The sequence below is a fragment of the Tupaia chinensis genome, unplaced genomic scaffold, assembly GCF_000334495.1.
Source record: "Tupaia chinensis unplaced genomic scaffold, TupChi_1.0 Scaffold000197_1, whole genome shotgun sequence".
NCBI classification, from domain to species: Eukaryota; Metazoa; Chordata; class Mammalia; order Scandentia; family Tupaiidae; genus Tupaia; species Tupaia belangeri.
Window position 1 is genome coordinate 4,039,980 of NW_006159672.1, and position 8,907 is coordinate 4,048,886.

General features: G+C 36.0%; 1 long non-coding RNA gene and 1 other non-coding gene across 3 annotated transcripts in view; one reads left to right on the forward strand and one right to left on the reverse strand.

Annotated features, from left to right (window-relative positions):
* Positions 1 to 8,907, forward strand: part of LOC102477675 (uncharacterized) — a 363,527-nt gene that overhangs the window by 140,867 nt on the left and 213,753 nt on the right. The window lies entirely within an intron of this gene.
* Positions 963 to 1,126, reverse strand: LOC114007561 (U1 spliceosomal RNA). Its single transcript, XR_003549174.1, has one exon. It is a non-coding gene; the product is annotated as a U1 spliceosomal RNA (small nuclear RNA).

Sequence of the window (8,907 nt, forward strand, 5' to 3'; positions counted from 1 at the left end):
AAATCCCACGCCGGGTGCGTGTGCGTGCGTGCCCAAGATCCCGAGAGGAGAATGGAGGAGAAGGGATTGCAGCGTGACCATCGCCCCTGGGGGGTGATTTCTCGCTTTCTATCTCTATGTCTCTTTCTGTCTGTCTGGCGAGCGCACGCGCCCTACAGTGAAAATCTCTCCCCCCGCCCCCCAAAAAAAAGTTTCATTGTTGGGACCAGCAGATGGAGTAATGGTTAAGTTGCTGGACTATAGGATGTACAAACACAAGAGATGGATGTGAATGCCAGATGTGTGTGTGAAGGAGTGAGGCCTGAGGAAAAACATTTAGAGGAGGGATACAAAGACAGCATTGTTGAGACCGGGATGTAGTGTTGTTATATTTTGATCAACTTGACCAGGGAGAAATGTTCACGTATTGAAATGATCACCTTGTAAGCTAAATAATGTGATTGAATGTATTAAAAAAATGTAAATAAAAAAAAGTTGCTGGACTCCCACATGGCTGACTATGGTTTGAGTTCTGGACCCTGTGGGCTTAAAACTCACACTGGGTGTGTGTGCTTGTGTGCCCAAAATCCTGAGAGGAGAATGGAGAAGGGATTGCAGCTTGGTCATCCTCCAAGGTGATTTCTTGCTTTTTGTCTCTCAGGCAAGTGCATACGCTCTAGCAAAAATCTTTTACTAAAAAACAAAACAAAACAAAAAAAAGTTTCATTCCTTTAGCTCTTGTATTTAAACCTATAATTCATTTTTAGTTAATTTTTTTAGTATAGTGTCTAAGTTACATTTTCTATGTGTTGTCCTAGCACCTTACCAATCATATATCTGAGCATACCCTTACCCTAATGCTATTAAAAAGGCTATCCTTTCATCAATGAATTGGGTTGGCACCTCTGCCAAAATGAATTGATTATAAATATAAAACTTTGTTTCTGGACTGTCAGTTCTGTTCCATTAAGTTATATGTCTGTCAGGGGAGAGCACGAGTGCCGTTGCCCACTACCACAAATTATGCAGATGAGTTTCCTACATTTGGGGAAATTACAGGAGTCAGCACATCCAGAGTGCAATGGATAAGCCTCATCCTGGGAAAACCACCTTCATCATCATGGTATCTTCCCTGCCAGGTAAGTATATATGTCTGTCTTTATGCCAGAATCACACTGTTTTTAGTGGTAGCTTTATAGTAAAGTTTGAAATCAGAAGTAAGAATCGTCTAACTATGCTCTGCTTTTTCAAAATTGTTTTATCCTCTTAGACTTTTTGTTTTTTTTCATATAACTTTTATAATCAACTTGTTGATTTCAGAAAATTAAGTACTGAGTTTTTAATAGGTATTAAAAAGCAATGGAACAAAGTAGACTCCAGTAATAGACACATAAATATTAATTTGAAGAGAATGACCATTTTAACAATATTTAATCTTCTTTTTTGGGGGGTTATAAAAGCCTTTTTATAAAGTCATTTTTTTGTTTGTTTTTGGAGAGGTTTTTGCTATAGGGTGCGTGTGCTTGTCAGAAAGACAGAGAGAGACAGAGAGACAGAAAGCAAGAAATCACCTCCCCCAGGGGGGATGGCCATGCTGCAATCCCTTCTCCTCCGTTTTCCTCCTGGGGTCATAGGCATGCACGCACACGTGCCTGGCATGAGTTTAAGCCACTGGGTCAGGGACTCAAATTGCAGTTGACTACATAGTCATTATGCCAAATGATGGTCTCATAAAGCTATTTTTAAACAAAACAAAACAAAAAGTTTACAAAAGAAAAAAAAGATACAGAAAAAGAATAACTTACTTCATATGTCCCCAAAAGAGAAAAAATAAAAGGGACAATGCCAACATGCTCAACAATAAAGGGTTCTTTTTCGTCTTATGTTTTGTTTTGTTTTTTTTTTTAAATGTACAAGCAAAGGTTACACCTTCTTAAAACAGAGCTCAGGAGCAGACACACAGTCCTGAAAACCCTTCAATAAAAGCAAAGAAGGAGTTTGTTTCTTTTTTGTCTATGCAGATACAGAGACTGGGATATGTAAAAATTAAATATCACAAAAGACCATCACATGATTCTACCAATGCATGTTGCATCTATAATTCATGAACATGGTCAACAAAATCATGTTCACTTCAAATTCATTTTATTTAAATTAAAGAAAAAACCAACTTTTAAATAAAGTGATTACATTCAAACTTTTACTTCCTTAGTATCATGTTGCGTTCTCAGCATTGTTAAGATATTGCAAGAATGCCCAACCCTCTGGTGTCTGATCATGAATCTAGCAACATTGCCAGTAGGAACAAAGGGAGGCCCCAGTCTCAGCTCATGGACTACTTAACTCATTTATGCTGATTCCTCTCTTTTACCTATCCTATTTAGAACATAAAAGATGACGGATTAAAATCAAGGAAGAGGGGGAGTTTTAGAGCTGGCAAAATAAATCTCAAAGATGAATCAAAGCAAACAATTACTGAGAATTTTGCTGCTGCTTAGCTGATGAGTCTCATTTTAACAATATTTAATCTTCTAATATGAACTTGAAGTATCATTCCATTTATTTGGATCTTTAATTGTCCTCAGAAATATTTCATTATTTTCAGGGTGAAAGTGTTGCACTTTTAAAATTATTTTCTAAGTGTTTTACCTTTTTTGGTACTCTCGCGAATGGTATCATGCTTCTAATTTTCTCATTGGAATGTTTATGTTTTGTATATAGAAACATTTATAATTTTACATTCACCTTATTTTTGTGACCTTGCTATGCTTATTTATTAGTTCTATTTTAGTAGTTTTCAAAGATATAATTGACACAATGAATTACACAAATTTAAATGTGCACTGAAAAATGATCTGTTGATGGTAATGTGTATAGAAATATCTTTGACTGGACTAATATGCAGTATATCCATGCCTGGAAAGTTCATTTTGTATGCTCTAAAGATGTATAATAATTAAATGTATAAAAAAAGAAGTAAAATTAAAAAAATAAATATACAATGTGTGTTTTGACATATACATACACCTGTAAAGCTACCAATACTAGCAAGAGAACGAATCTGTCCATTGCTTTATGAGTTTCTTTATGTCCTTTAATATTGTCTCCTTCCTGATCCTACCTGTACCACACCTCCCCTAAAATACTCCACACAATTTTCTGTCCTTGCTTTCTGTCCCTATGATTCTAGAGTTTTACAGAAATGGAACCATACAGGATATACTCATTTTTATCTACCTGACTTCATTCAGGATAATCACATTGAGATTCATTCATGTTGTTACATGCATCAGTAGTTCATTACTTTGTATTGCTCCTGCACAATATTTTATTGTATATACTGTATATATACTACTCTGTGTTTATCCATTCACCTTTGTGGAAGTACCCTTCCCCCAATTTTTGGCTATTCCAAACAGGCTACTATGTCTTTGTATGGTCATATGGTTTGTTTACACTTGGGTAAATACTTATGATTGGAGTAAAATGACTTTTTTTGTTAAATGTACATTTAAATATATGCACAAGTTGGTTTTTTTTTTTTTTAAATGGCACCCTAATTTTGCTTGGGGAGCCATAACTCCTCTTCTTTTTTTTTTTTTTTTGGAGAGATTTTTCCTATAGGGCGCGTGCGCTTGCCAGACAGACAGAGAGAGACATTAGAGACAGAAAGCGAGAAATCACCCCCCCCTCCAGGGGGGATGGTCACGCCGCAATCCCTTCTCCTCCATTCTCCTCTTGGGACCTTGGGCACACACGCACACGCGCCCGACGTGAGTTTTAAGCCACCGGGTCCAGGACGTGAACCGCGGTCGACTACGTGGGAGTCCAGTAACATAGCCATTACACTAACTGCTGGTTCCCAATATATGCACAAGTTTTAAAAAGTGGTTATTAATTTTTTTTTTTTTTAGAATTTTGCTATGGGGCACATGTGTTCCCTAGAGAGACAGAGAGTGACAGAAAGACAGAAAACAAGAAATCAACCCCAAGGGGGGGATGGCCACACCACAATCCCATCTTCTTCATTCTCCCCTTGGGATTTTAGGCACACACTCACATGCACCCAGTATGAGTTTTAAGCTGCAGGTTCCAGGACTCTAACCATGGTCAACTATGTAAGAATTCAGTGACATAATCATTACACCATCTGCTGGTATAGAAAGTGATTATACTGCTTTATATACATGAAAGTTCTAGTTCCCCTGCTGCTTCATCAATACTTGGGCTGGTTAGTCTTATTAAATTTTGCCTTTCTAGTATGTTGTAGTAGTTTGTCATTGTGGTTTTAATTTGCATTTCCCTAATGACTACTGTTATTGAGGATATTTTATATGATTGCTTCCTACCCATATATCTTCTTTGTTGAAGTGTTTTCTTCTAAATGGTTTGGAGTTTAGGCTTCACATGTATGTCTATGACACATTGTAAGTTAATTTTTTGGTATGATGTGAGGTAACTTTTTTTTTAGAGGTTTTTGCTATAGGGCATGTGCAGTTGCCAGAGAGAGAGAGAGACAGAGAGACAGAAAGTGAGAAATCACCCCCCAGGGGGGATGGCCACATCGCAATCCCTTCCTCTCCATTCTCCTCTTGGGATCTTGGGCACACACGCACACTTGCCCTGCCTGAGTTTAAGCCACCGGGTCTGGGATGCGAACCGTGGTCAACTACATGGGAGTCCAGCGACATAGCCATTACGCTAACTGCTGGTCCCGATAACTTTTGAAGTTATATTTTTTCCATAAAAACTGTTTCTGCAACATTTGTTGAAAATTATCCTTTACCCGCTGAACATCTTTTCACTTTTGTCAAACGTCAGCATGAGCCCAGTCTCTGTGGTACAGTTGGTAGCATCCTAGACTGCAGTGTTAGAAGTCTCATGGCTGACCACAGTTTCAATCCTTGGCCTGGCTGACCTGAAACATATGTAACATGCCCATGATCCTGACATGGTAGAGGTTTGGGAGAAGGAAATTGTGGAATGATTGCTCTTGTTGAAGGGTGTTTCTCGCTCTCTCCTTCTTGTGTGTGTACATGCACTGCCTATCACAAATTTTCAGAAAATTCACTGTCTATATTTAAGTCTATTTTGTTCCATAGCTAGTTTATTTTGAAAATTGCAATACATTTTTAGAAAGTTCAGTGTATTTATTTGTTTCTTCTATGAGGCAGAAAAGTAGGAAGACAGATAGAGAGATAGCATCTTTATATGATCTTGATGCTACCCCCAACTTCAGCCAACTTTGATCATGGGCACAAGAATGCCTGACATAATGCATTTTTCTGATTATAGTAAGATTTGAAGCCAAATAGGAAAAAGACTGTAATGTTCTTCTTTTTCAACATTTCTTTCATTATTCTCAGTTCTTATGCAAAACCATGTGAAATTTAGAATAAGTTGGTTAATCTCAACAAAAAGTCTTGATGGGATTTTGTTTGGCATAGCATTGGATCTCTAAATCAATATAGGGGAAATTAATATCTTGAGAATTGAGTCTTCTGACATAGGAGCATATAATATATCTATTCTTACAATTTTTACTTTCTCTTAATATTTTGTAGTTTTAAAAATTAAAATCTTTTATTGATTTATCTTTCATATTTTTATCTATCTATCTATCTATTTATTTATTTATTTTTTATTAGGGGAGGTTTTTGCTGCAGGGCATGTGTGCTTGCCAAAGAGAGAGAGAGAGAGAGAGAGAGAGCAAGAAATCACCCCCCAGGGGTTATGCCCACCCTGCAGTCCCTTCTCCTCCATTCTCCTCTCAGGATCTTGGGCATGCATGCATACACACCCAGCATGAGTTTAAGCCACCAGGTCCCAGATTCGAACTGTGGTCAACTACGTGGGAGTCTAGCGACATAGCCATTACACCAACTGCTGGTCTCTATATTTTTAATATTATTGAAACTTAGATTCTTTTTAAATTTAAGTTTCTGATTAGGTTTTGCTATTATATAGAAATAAAATTGATTTTGAGTATTGGTACAGCATCCTGCAACCTTACTAAACTAACTTCTTTGTTAACTTTTGTAGATTTTGTTGAATTTTTGTCATTAATAATTACATTATTTAAGAATAAAGACAGTTTTACTTCTTCCTCGTCAGTCTGCATATCTTTCATTTCTTTCTTTTTCTTGTTTACTTATTTTTATTTTATTATTTTTCTTTTTAGGTTTTTGCCTTAGAGCATATGCACTTGCTGGAGAGAGACAGATAGACATCCCCAGGGGGATGGTCACACTGGAATCCCTTTTCTTCCATTCTCTTCCTAGAATTTTGGACTTGCATATATACACTGCTGGCATGATTTTCTAGGTCCAGGACTTGAATTGCATTTGGCCACAGGGGAGTCCAGTTCCTTTGCCACTGTGCCACCTCCTGACCCCTTTATTTATTTATTTAATTTACATTTAATCATCTTACATCTTTACAGTACGCAATGTGGTTTCAAAGCACACATGCATTGCATGCCAATCAAGTCAAAGATTACCTTACGCTTAAGTAAATTGGACAAGACCTTCTTTACAATTGCTAAAAGAAGTGGTCAGAGTGGACATATATATTTCCATATGCTTTTGTTTTCATTCATTTTTATGTTTCCATTTAAAATGCATTTCTCATTGGAAGCAGACATTTGGGTCTAGCTTTTTTATCCAAGCTGATGATCTCTTTATTTTAATTGGAATATGTAGTCAAATTTCATTTAATGTGACACTGAGTTGCTTAAGTTTAAGTCCACAAGTTTGCTATGTGTTTTCTATTTGTCCCCTCTTCTTTGTTTCCCTTTCCTACATTTCTGCATCCTTTTAACTAACAGTACTCATATTATGGTTTCATTTTATTGCATTTTTTGCCTTATTATCTATAATATTGATACTTTAAAAATCTTTTAGTGGTTATTTTAGGGTTTATAGCATACATCTTTAACTTATTATAAACTTAAGTGTTGTCATACTATTGCACATGTAGTATAAGAACCTTATAGGAGTGTACTACCATTTCTCTTCTCCTGGCCTTAAGATATTGTTATGTATTTTACTTGTACATATATTACCAACTCCACCATACATTATTATGTTTTTAGAATAATCACCTGTACTGATATTTTAAAAACAAGGGGGAAATCCTATGAATTAACCAAGGTAGATACTATTTCCAGTGTTCTTTCTTCCTTTCTGCAGACCTGTATTTCCATTTGTTATTATTTTCTTTCTGTATGGAGGACTTTCATTCACATTGTTCACAGTGCAGAATTTCTTGTTTTAATTCTTTTGGTTTTAGCATTACTGTAAATGTCTTTGGGTACAGAATTCTAGGATGACAGTTTGCCCTTCAGTCATTGCTCTACTCTTTCCTTGCACTGTTTCTGATGAGTAATATGTTGACATTCCTATTTTTGTTTTTCTGTATGTAATGGCTCTTTTTTTTCTGTCTGCTTTTAATATTTTCTCTTTATCATAGGCTCTTATCACTTTCATCATTAGGGGTCTTGTACTTGTTAAGCTTCTTTCATTGGTGGATTTGTTTTATCAAACCAAAGAATTCTCAGTCACTTATTTATTTATTCATTTAAATATCTTTTCTTTTATACATTCAATCACATACAGTATTTATCTTGTAAAGTATATTTTCCAACATGAATACATCTTTTACCCTATTTTTTCTTTATTTCTCTTTCTTATTCTTTTTTTTTTTTTTTGAGAGGTTTTTCGCTATAGAGGTTTTTTTGTGCGCTTGCCAGAAAGACAGAGAGAAACAGAGACAGAAAGCGAGAAATCACCCCCTGGGGGGATGGCCACGCTGCAATCCCTTCTCCTCCATTCTCCTCTCGGGATCTTGGGCATGCACGCACACGCGCCCGGCGTGAGTTTAAGCCGCCGGGTCCGGGACTCGAACCATGGTCGACTACATGGGAGTCCAGCGACATAGCCATTACGCCAATTGCTGGTCCCTCTTTCTTATTCTTTAAAGGTTAACTGGTGCTTGTAGATTCTATAATTAATATAATCCATAACAATTTTTTTGTTTTTTAAAATTTTATTTATTATCATAATCTTGTTTATATTACATTGAGTCATATATACCTTTACAGTGTATTACATTTCATTTTCCAGAAGGAATACCATGCATATCAGTCAATACAGAGACATTAAAACCCCATTCTTATCAGTAAATAGCATTTCATTGTTTTTTTCCAGATTATTATTATTATTGCTTCAATTATTTTCTTAAACTTTCAATCACTATTTATCATTTTGCTTGTAAAAAGACTACCCAACATAAAATACTTCTCAGATCAGTCCAGTTGAGAATACTATACATGTCATCATCAACAGGTAATAAACCGTATCTGTGTCCCACTAATGTCATGCCTCTCTATTTGTTCTCTTGGTATCCTTCTCCATACTCGTCTCTTCTCCCACCCCATTCCACAGTGTCTTTTCATTGCTAACTATTTTCACTGCTTTTATGCCCTCCAATATTTCAATCTCTATCATAAAGTGTGAATAGTTGGTATATATTAAGTGGATACATACAATATCTTTCTTACATATCCTGGCCTACTTCACTCAAAAATAGTTCCTTCATATCCTACCACTTTCTATCAAATGCCAGGGTCTTGTTTATTATGGCCGAATAGTATTCCATAGGGTATATGTGCCACATTTTTTTCTCTTTAAATTTATTTATTTACATTAATTCATTGTACATCATTACAGCATACAAAATGAGATTTTCCATTCAGAGTACACTGTATATTGGCTCAATCAAGCACATCAACATACATATTATTGTCAATAAATAATTTTCCATTTCTTGTTTCTTGTATGTTTTGCTTTTTTTTCCCATCCTTTTTTTTTTTTTTGAGGGGTTTTTGCTATAGGGCACGTGTGCTTTCCAGACACACAGAGACAGAGA